Genomic DNA, 11,138 nt, shown 5'->3' with positions numbered 1-11,138 from the left:
CCAACTAGAGGCCAGAAACAGATATAGAAAGCAAATGTATGAAGATTCCAGGAAGAAAAAAAGCCCAAAGCAATAGGTAGGGAGAATGAATGAGTGGTGAATAGACTGTGGGCAATATCTGGAACAAAATTCTTGCCTTTGCCTGTATTTTATGTGTTTACTGTGGCATCGTGTTTGGAGAGATTCCAGTGTTCAAAGGGTGGACCCATTTGAAGTTCAGGATTTAAAAAGTACCCCAGATTATAGACTGTTCAAGAGTTTGATATTTAGTAACCAAAAAGAAATACTACATATCAGTTTAGAATCTCTTTTAGAGGCAAATAACAGAAAATCCATCTCAAACTGACTTTCAGAGTGAAATTATTGGCTTAACTAACTGAAAGCTCAGGATTAAGACTAGTTTCAGACAGAGGATAAGTTAGAGAGTTAAAAAATGTCATTGTGGGTATTTTTAGCCCTGTCACCTTCCCCACTCTGACAATTGGGCAGGGTAAGAGTAATCCTCCAAAGAAAAATTAACAGCTTACTGTTAATGCAGGAAGGGTTATGAAGGCCCAGGGCAAAACAGCCAACATGTCCTATGTGACGGTAAATGTCAAGTCTGCTCCTTTCCCATACCTACACAAGGTGTCTGAACATGTCTTGTTTCAGCCCCAATCAATGTACAGTCACAAAATTGCCCTCCTCCTTACCCTGACTGATGTCTAGTGGTGTCCTCCTCTGTGCCTAGGTGTGTCTGGGGTGAAAAAAGAAAGTATACTTACAGAATGGCCCAGTAGTTAAGAGCACAGGGACACAAAGCACTGGTAGGATGTTGCTTCTACACCCAGGATTTCAGGACAACTTCTGGTCTGGGCTATAATATAAAGCTCATATAAGACAACATTTATTCCCTCTCTGTGGGCAGCCTGTCCAGGTGAGTTATCTTCTAGCCCATGGAGGTGGAGTCCGTTCCCTTCACCACTCTCATCATGCTCATCTCTGTGGTTCTTCTTCTGATTCCTGGAACCAAAACTTTTGGAGCCAAGTGTCACTCATGGCAATATTCCCAGGGGTGGGATCCACATTTCTGAAGCTCAAGATTTAGCATTCATTTCCAGGCCTTTCTCCTGGTGTGTCTCCCTGGATGTCTTCCTTTTTCAAACAGAAACTTCAAACCACTGCCACTCCCATGTCCCTAGAAAACAAGAACAACAAAAAGAACAGATCTTGAAACACTTTCCAGCAATGCTTTTCCCCCCCAAAGGGAAACCACATTATTCTCTCCAAGTTAAAGGATTCAAAAGTAAATATAAATTTAATCTCAAGTAGCTATGCTTTTGCAAATGCCCAGATAAGAATAACACAAGTAAATCCCACACTAATGATTTCTGGGGCTGAGATTATGTTACATGTAATGGATTTGCTGTTTTACTTAACAGTCTTCAACTCACTAGAGAAATGTCAGAGAGTAAATGTTGGCAAGTCAGACAATTGGCCCAAATGTTAGGCCTGAATAGGTCAGAGTGGTACCTTATAGAGTTGTTTTTTGGTTTTATATGAAATAGTCAATGAAATGAAATATTTACCAATCACTGGTCTTGTTTCTGGGACACCATACATTATTAACTAATGACAGTGTGATGTGGTGATGACAGAGTGCTAATAGAGGCCAATCAATAAAGCCTATTTAATCCATCCAGGAACTGATGATGCTGTTGCAAAGTAGATTATAAACTATCTCTGCTTCTTCATCCCTAGCAATTTTTAGAAATAAATTTCTGAACTGGAGACTTTTTTGTGTTAAGGCATAAATAGCTGATCCCATAATTTGCAAGTTATCACGACAACACAAATGCCTAAGAGGCGGTGGATGAGCAGCAGAAGTGATTTCATGGGCTGGTTGGGATAGTCTGCTGCTGCCGCCTTCCACCCTTTCTCTTCCAACTCATTCTTTATCCACACGTTCTTTCCTGTGCCCGAGGTTCACACTCACCAAATTCCTTAGGGCTAGCAGGGAAGATTAGTTGGCAATAAAACAATCGAGATAAGAGAAAGGAGAAATGTTGTATCCAGAGATTCTGCATGTGACATTCATATTTGGGCAAGGAAATATGAAATGGCATATAGACCACCAATGCCCAACAATTCTGTCACCCCAAAAATATTTTTTTTTTGCTAAGAATAAAGAAAGTGTTAGAGAGAGCAAATAATATTTTTAAATACTCACTATGTGTCAGGTATCAACTAGAAAACTATACATGTGTTGCTTCATTTAATCCTTACAGAAGTTAAATACTATGATTTTATATCACTATTCAATTTTATAACAGCTAACAAAGCGCTTGCTTATGAAACATATTATTTCTCACAACAAGCCTGTGTAGTAGGTATTATTTATATTTTCATTTTAGTGATAAAAAAAGCCCAAGAGACAATTTATTAACTAGGTTAATTCTCAGTGACTTTACACAATGACACTAATCTGGTCTTGGCTTCTTCCTTCTACAATGGGACCAACCGTCACAGGAGTGATGAAGTGTAAACCAGAGGGTGCAGGGGAAACATCTGTCTGTATAGTGGCTGCACATAGTGTGCACTCTAGGAAAGTTCACTCTCATCTTTCAGCAATATTAAATGGTGCCGGAATGTTATAGGATTTAGACTCAAAGCAATTCATCCAACTCCAAGCTCTTTCAACTATGCTCTGCCTCCTGAACAAAAAGACCAGCACGTAGAAGAATTTCATTGCTATGATCTTCCCAAGTGTGCACACAGATGTGCACATACACACATCAGTACCTGCCATCCCTCCCACGGGGCCTCATACTTTTCAGGCCTATTATTTTCATGCAATCATATAGATACCTGTTACAGGTGACAGAATAATAGCCTACAAAGAAGTAATAATTCAAATAGGTCTATATCCTAATCCCTGCTACCTTACATGGAAAAAGAGACTTTGCAGATATGATTAAGGATCTTTTTTTAATTTTTTTTAATTTCAGCATATTACTGGGGTACAAGTGTTTAGGTTACATATATTGCCCAAGCGTGACCATCCACCAGACAGGACACACAGCACACATTAGGTGTTTATCCTGGGTCATCCAGCAGTGGGGGACAATGTAATCGCCGAGTCTTTGTAAGAGGGAGGCAGAGTGTCCAACTCAGAGAAGAAGAGATGACAACAGAAGCAGAGGTTGGACTGAAGGGATCACTGCCCAGGGAATGCAGGCAACCTCTCGAAGCTGGTGAAAGGCGAGGAAGAAGAGTCTCTCCTAGAGTCCCCAGGAGGAATACAGCCCTGCTGACAATTTAATTTTAGTTCAGGAAAACTGATTTTAGATTTCTGACTTCTAGAACTGTGAGGTAATAAATGTGTGTTGCTTGAAACCACTAAATTTGTGGGAATTTGTTACAGCAAAAAAAGAAAACTAATATACCTTCTTTCTTTTCCCCCTTCTTTACCATGCTCTTTACCATACTAATCTACTCAAATACCTTGGTGTTGAGGATCAGGTAATTATTATTATTTATAACAGTAAATACTTATTTTTCATTCTTCGCTTTAGTCTTCGTGTGGCAGCGGCAGGGAGGCCAGCAGCCGAGGCGTCCCTACAGTCTCCAACCTGCTGGGATTACCTTTTCTTTTAATATTTAAAATAAACTGCCTAGACAATACAATCCTGGTAATTTGGGAAATACAGCACTCCCTTTAATATATTTCTGGATTGTTGAGGAACTTCATTTCTTTATTATCTTTGCTTTAAATGTCTGTCTTTTGCTGAATAATGGATTTTCTTTCTAAAATTTCACTTCGTTTGGCTGTGGTTCTTTTCTGTCTCTGTCATATCAAACTGAATGTGGGACTTAGATCCCCATTTGTCCACACTCACCATCTGTTTAGTCTACCTGGAAAGTAAATTAGTGATAACATGAGATGCTGCGCATAGCAGAACCTTCCCAAAGGTTGGAGTACACAGAGTGGGCTGATGTTACTAGCCGGTGATATAGAAAATATTCAGTATTAGCTTGCTGATTTGAAAGTGTCTTCGCTTGTTTCCAACCTTCAGAATTTCTTATGGGTCTCTGCTTTACCCCCCAATGTTAATGGGTCTGTGACTTTCCCTAGATTTCCTTTCCTTTTTTCTACTCTATTACTGTTTATTAAAAAATGTTTATTTCTCATCTAGAATTTGATAAAGCTCATATAAGCCTCCAGGGGAAGCAGTTGGGTATGTAATTCACTGAGCAAAGAGAGTATCAGTTTGGAGGAATATCTCAAAAGGGGAGAATTAGGCAAGGGTCTTTACAGGGATTTGAGGGTTGGGATTTTAGTAATTGGATGGTGTTAAGGCAGAAGTTAGGGAAGGGAAAAAGGTCTTTTTGAAACATATGCATTCTTATAGAGTTACTGTTAAATCAGTTTGTCTTTGGTCTTACATTGGAATGCAAGTGCCTGAATAGCTGATATTAAAGCTCTTTACTCCAAACTATTTCAACTTTTCAAAACATTTTCAAAATGCACTCATTTTGTTCATCCAGCAACTCTTTTAGGGGCTTTCCAAAACAAAGTACACCCTTTGTTTCTCTGCACTTTATCAGCATAAAGCAGTTCCAGAAGCATTAAAATTAAACCTTTTCCTTAAAAGTCATTAAATTCTTAGACATGATGTCCTTTTCTTACAGGCTCTCTGGGACAGATAAGTTATGGCACCTTGGCGGAAGGCAGAATCAGAAGAGTTAAGTTTTTTTCTTTTTAAGTGTGTTATAAAATTTATTCATGTAATCACTCATTTTTAGGTGGGAAAGATGATATGTATAATAGATCCCCTACAAGGTGTGACAGAAAATTGTACTGGAAAGGATGGTACATCTGGCACAGACCAGCAATGGCACGATTCCAAATGATGTTAGAGGAGAATGTTTCATCAGGGAGAAGCTGAAAATAATAATTTAAAGCTTCATGAGGCAAGATATGTTCCAATTTAAAACACTACTAGTACCAGCAATGGGGGAAATGGAAATCAACTTCTAAGTGTACCAAAAGAGTTGTAGGGCAAATAAGAGGAAAATTTGCATCTGTTGAAATACAGGTAGGAGTGCTCCATAAGAGGGGCATTAATTATTATTAATAACACTGAAAACACAAATAAAACCCAAATCACTGGTCACACAATCCAAAACTTACATTTAATAAAGGCACTGCAATGAACTCAAGTTATGGCCTGTCAAATATTTACTCCACTGAACTATCTAAAAAAAGCACTTGGCCAATTTATACACAGCGATTCCTTATACAAGCTGAAAGGGTTTCCATAAAAATGACACTGTATACAAATCTGTACACTGATCTACCAGAGTGACTCTCCATCTCCCAGGGAGATTTATCTAACTCAAAGCAGGATACCTGGGGTCATGTGTTTAGTTGCCTTATCATAATCCCAAACCTACACTTCAGGGTTTGTTTTTGTTTGTAAAGACACTTTCCTTGCATATGTGCACTAAGGCTAAAAGTAAAAACAAGAATAAAATAAAACGATTGCTTCAAGGAGCCGACCACCCTCCACACCTCACCTCAGGGGGACTTCATCTGGCTGCAGCACAGTGAGGACCATGTGCATCCCAAACAAGCACCCGTGGCTTTGGGGGTTGTCCCCTTGATGGTGCACCTCTTCAGTGGAGTCAGCAAAGGTCCTTGTTGACTTTTAAAAAGGAGGAGGATGAAGAAGAAAAAGAAAAAAAAAACCCAAATGCTAAAGGAATTTCAGTAAGATGAAGTCTTTCATCACTTAGAAAATATCTCTGGAGCCGCTGCACAAGCCGGGCCGCCATGCTGTTGGAGGTGCCAGGGGACACTTCTGCCAGGCGGAGGGCCCCTTGTAGTTCTTCTATGCAGGACATGTTCCCTCCATAGGCCTGGCTCATCTCTTTCAACTCTGCAGGCAGAGGAGGAATAATTGCAGATTAACACTGACAGAAAAGCCTCTTTGGGATGTCTTTCATCTTATTTCTTTCTAAGTCTAATGGCTGAAGAGCTCCATTCTCAAGATTCCTGAGATCTTTTTATTGTATTGTGAAGATCCAGCCCTCAGAGTCACTGCTTCCAGATGCCTGGCCATATTTTTCCACAACTGAATCCTCAGAACTTGAGTTGTTGTGGCTCTGTTCAGCCTTTCATCTCTTGTAGCTAGTGATGAGCTCTGTCAAGTAGGATTTTTTTTTTTTTGCATCGCATATCATAAACTTCAATAACTCTTTAGCAGTGGGTCTAAAGCTCAGTTCCTTATTCAAACAGGCCTCTGCAAACTCCTTGAGAGGTTTACTATAGTTTCCTTTCCACAGTGGTGGGTTGTTCTTCGGAATGGAGGAATAAAATTTCATTAGGTGCACCTCGGAATGAGGTAGTTCCCCTTTTGCAAGTTCTATAGCTGTTACGCCCAGGGAGCAGATGTCTAGGCTGACTGTCTGATGACCTCAGGCACCATCCAGAAAGGGGTGTCCACAAAGGTGTTTCTTTTGATCCGAGTGTTGGTCAACTGACCCACCATGCCAAGATCAGCTAGCTTCATCTTGCTGTGCTCAGACAGGAGGATGTTGGCAGCTTTAAAATCTCTATGGATTTTCTTCTCCAAATGGAGATAACAAATCCTTTTGGCATTTCTCTTAATATGGTAGCCATCTGAGATTCATCTAGACATCTAGGTTCTAATAGATCTAGCGTGGGGCCTCCACCATCATATTCCATTATTATTCATAATTTTGTATCCTTCAGATAAGATCCACAATATTTGTTTACATATGAACCATCACACTGACTCAGCACTGTGATTTCTTGTTGAATGTCCTCTACCTCATCTTTAGCTTCTTCTAGATCAATGATTTTTATGGCAATCACTCTCTGAGTCCGATTGTCAGTACTTTCAACACCTCACCAAAAAAGCTCTTTCCAATTCTCTCTCGTTTTATAAAAAGCCCTTCTGGATCTGCTTTTAGGTTCTGCATGTTGGGCAGGTCCTATTGCACTGGGGAGTGAGCTCTGATGCTCAGGATGGCCACTTCCTGGGACAGAAGTGGGCTCTGCTGGGTCCTAGTGCCCTGGGGCCTCTCAAGCTGGCCCCCTGGAGCTGGAGCAGCACGCACAACTGGCTGAGCCCTCAAGTGCACCAGAAAAATGTGGTTCTTAAACCACATATTTTTCTTCCTATGATATTGTAAAGTGGGCTCTATTCCCTTTATTATTCTCAGTTTTCAGGCAAGAAAGCTGATGATGACAGGTGATAAATAATTTGCCTAAGGTATGACGTGGAGGTGTGATACCTCTCCACTATGGGGGAGCTACAATTTGTTGAGAACTTCCTGCAACAAAGCACATGACTTGGAAGACCCCTGCATGCTCTATTCTCTCATTTCTCTAGGTTTGGAATGTTTTATAGGTAAACCATACTGTGGACTTATGTTCATGTCTTTGTCAGGGCAAAAATGTGATTATTAATAATTCTTAAGCGTGGAAGTTTTCAGTTTAAAATGTTTCCTAGAGTGAATTTTGGTGGAAGCAGAATTCTGGTGGAAGCAGAAGTTACTTGTAATTTGACCCTATTCGTAACCAGTTGATGGGAAATCTTGAGAACAAATCTGTCTTTACATACACTCTCCTCATCCTCACTATCACCCAGAGTCTGTGGGGGCTGCAGCCCTGTGCCTGAAGGAAGAAACTTGCTTGGGAGCAGTACTTCCTTTCTCTCTCTTTCAGACCGATCTCCAAGTCTATGAGGTCAGCTGCATCACAACCAGCTCTTTCCTGCTACTTTCCAGCTACTTTCCCATTGCGGCTGGCACTCGGCTGGGGCATGGTTTCTTGATGTATCTCTGCCACATCTGGGTGAGTGTGCAAGTATAATACTTTATCAAGACAGAGCCCAATAGCCTCCTCTCAAAGAAAACACTCCAAGTCCAGATAGTGGCTTAGAATTTTGTTATTGTTCCAATAAGGTTTCCTTCAGACCTACTTGATGCTAAGATGGGTATCTACGTGTTTATGGTCTGAAATCAACTCCGATCAGTCTGAATCTAAAAGCGAGGCTATGTACATTATATTGTACCTCCCTGTCATGTTTTAAGAGTTACCACATGGCTTCTTTAATACTTACAACTATGCTTATTGGAAATCAAGATTTTTAATTTCTCTTCTCTGTAATGTTTAGTAATGGCTCTCACTAACCAGCAATTATGTGAAAAATAAAAGCACCAGAAACCTGAAATTAATGGAAGTAAACATTGTTTAGATAAATTCATATGCATCTACTATTTTTCTCTTAGGCCAAACTATTTTCCTACATGCTTATTATCCTGGGTTGGAATGCCCTGTATTATCTGTTTTCATACCTACAATTTCTCTGGAAATTCACACATGTCCAAATTTTGGGGGGATGGTAATGAGAGTCCTAGAGTGGTCAAATCTACTAACCACAGAGAAAGAGGAGAAAGTGCTCTGGTTCCACTGACAACATAAATCAGTTCCTGGCATATAGCAGACACTCAAAGACTTATTGAAACTTAACATAAGTCATCATTTAAATCAATATATAAAATTCATCATTATTTTTTTAAAAATCTGTTGATACTTTGAAAACTGAATGAAAGACTGCTGTCTTTACTCATGTTGCAAGGTGGCTTTGCTTGTTTGAAAACTCAGGAAGATAATATTGTTTCTGAGGTTAAAATTTAGTTGCACATGGCATGGAATTTACCATGTAAATTATGTAGGTCATGTAAACGTTGTTTCTGGCTTTCAGAAAATATTGAGGAGTTCACCATTTCCAATTGGAAAATAAAGTCAAGCAAATGGAAATTAGGAAAGAAGCTTATAAAAAACACAGTGTTTCCTTCAGTTGGTTTCTCTTTCTGCTTACTCATTACAGCCATTATATTTACAGAACAATTAAAGCAAGGAAAATTATCATCAGGAAACTTCCTAGACACTCTTGTAACTGTTCATTAAATCCAGGAGATGTTGAATATTACCACCATTACTGAAGAAGCAAGACAACCTGAAGGTTACATATGTGTTCAAGAAGAATAGTTTATTTTACCGAATAAATAAAAATTATTTTCTAGTAAACACATAAATATGTCACTAGTAAGTTAGCCAACATTTTCTGCCTGCCTATATCAAAACAATCAGTACACATAGCTTATTTCTGTTTCCTTAGTCCCATGTTTTTCCATTTTACCATGCAGAGTCATGTGTTAACATAAAGATTTCAGGACTTTGCCCCTTGAAATCCTAATTCAGTGAGTCTGGGTTTGGGTCCAAGTATTTGCATTCTGCTCCTCTAAAAATTTCCCATGTGTTGCTGATGCTGCTGGTTTGTGGACCACACTTGGAGAACCACTGTCTCAAACTACCAAAAACTTTTAGGAAATAAACCATCATTTAAAAAATTATTTTGCATTTGTTGGAGAAATACTACTGCTTCAACATTTTCAAACAGCTGATTCATTTCCCACAAAAAGTATTTATCCAGCCAAAATATGGAATATTTTCTAGACCTTCTCAAAATTATGCCAGAAATTCTTAAATCTAAGAGGATATTTAACCTGAAGAAGAGAAGATTAAGAGGAATAAGGTTCTTCAAAAATGTGTAGGATATAGTATAGAACAGAAAATAGACTGTGTTCTACAAGCATAACTAACATGAATAAATAGAAATTAAGAGGAGTCAAATTTGGGGATCTTTGAGGGTTTTTGAACTTATGCAATAACATCATGCAATAAGAGTTTTCTATCAATGGAAACATCCAATGAGCATCTGAATGGCCAACCATCTTGCAGAAAAGTTGTCAGGGGAATTCTTATATTAGACTACTTCTTACCTTCAAATCTAAAAGTCTATGCTTTTTGATAATTAATACAGTATTTAAAAATATAGTTGAGGAATTCAGAGCCTACAGAAATATAAATAAAGCATTAATACACTTAACCTCTGTTTATAAGAAATATTTAGACATTAAGATGTATATGGTGGAGAATATTGGCTCCTCTTCAATCTATTTTCCTCTTTTTTCTGGGAAACTGAACGCTTCGCCAAACTATATCTCTCAGCTTCTCTTGTAATTAGGCAAGGCCAAGTGTGGCCATGAGGCTAAGTTCTAACCAACAGAATATAACTGGAAATAATGCATACAGTGTCCACTTCATTTAATGAAAAAGCCCTTGCAGTGCTCTGGATCTCACTCATCCTTCCTAATGGCTACAGATGTTGACATCTGGAGCACCCATGAAAGCCTTTGCTTAAAGTAGCAGGGCTAACCACTCCTCCAGATTTTTTGGATTAATTCCTGTAGTCGGAGCCCACCAAACCTTCACTGAGAAAAAAAGGAACTAACTTGTTGAAAAATTAACTTGTGGATCTTTGTGTTACTGTAACCTATCCTTCTCTTTTCCAAATGCACTACGGATAAAGGAGTTTGAGGAAGTTTTGGGCTTAAAAACATCAAAAAAACACTGTATTTGGTAAAATGGCCTGATGATGGCTGTCGAAATCGAAACGACACTACTTATTTACACTCCATAAAAATCATCCTGAAAAAAAGACGTATGCATGTATTAGGAGCATTCCTGAGATAAATTTCAGCAGCACATAAATGAACCAAAATTATGGCTATCTTCCCATGATGATATTATAAGAAAAGATAAAGTTCTCTAAATAGGATGTTTATAACTTAACACAAGTTCTAAAAATATTGTACATTAGATTTCTCACACATATATTAGGTGGTATAAAATATGCCTACATTTTGTAATTCTAAACAATATATAAGATAATTAGATAATGCAGTCAAATTTTTGGCATTAAACTCACAGCAATTGAATAATTTCTTTATATTTATTTTATTAATTGTACAACTCACAATTTATAAAACTTAACTTTTAAGTGGATCCTAACGCAGAATTGTCTCATCCTCATTATCTCTAAAAGATGACAGTTTTTATATTGTTTTACATAAGAGGAATCTGAGACACAGATTATAGTCTTTCTGAAGTCACAGAGCTATTATATTAGAGTTGGTAGGAGAGCCATATATTTGAGCCTCATGGGTGGATAGATCACTTTTGTTTAGACTCCCACTAATCATGCCACCTTAGTTAATTC

The 11,138-nt window shown here is 38.5% G+C and overlaps 1 pseudogene; it reads right to left on the bottom strand.

Moving 5' to 3' along the window:
- Positions 1 to 1,152: 1,152 nt before the first annotated feature.
- On the bottom strand, positions 1,153 to 7,176 carry LOC123644416 (annotated as a pseudogene).
- Positions 7,177 to 11,138: the final 3,962 nt, after the last annotated feature.

The sequence above is a fragment of the Lemur catta genome, chromosome 9 (assembly GCF_020740605.2).
Source record: "Lemur catta isolate mLemCat1 chromosome 9, mLemCat1.pri, whole genome shotgun sequence".
Classification (NCBI taxonomy): domain Eukaryota; kingdom Metazoa; phylum Chordata; class Mammalia; order Primates; family Lemuridae; genus Lemur; species Lemur catta.
Note: the sequence above shows the minus strand (reverse complement) of the source record. Positions and strands in the feature narration are given on the sequence as shown.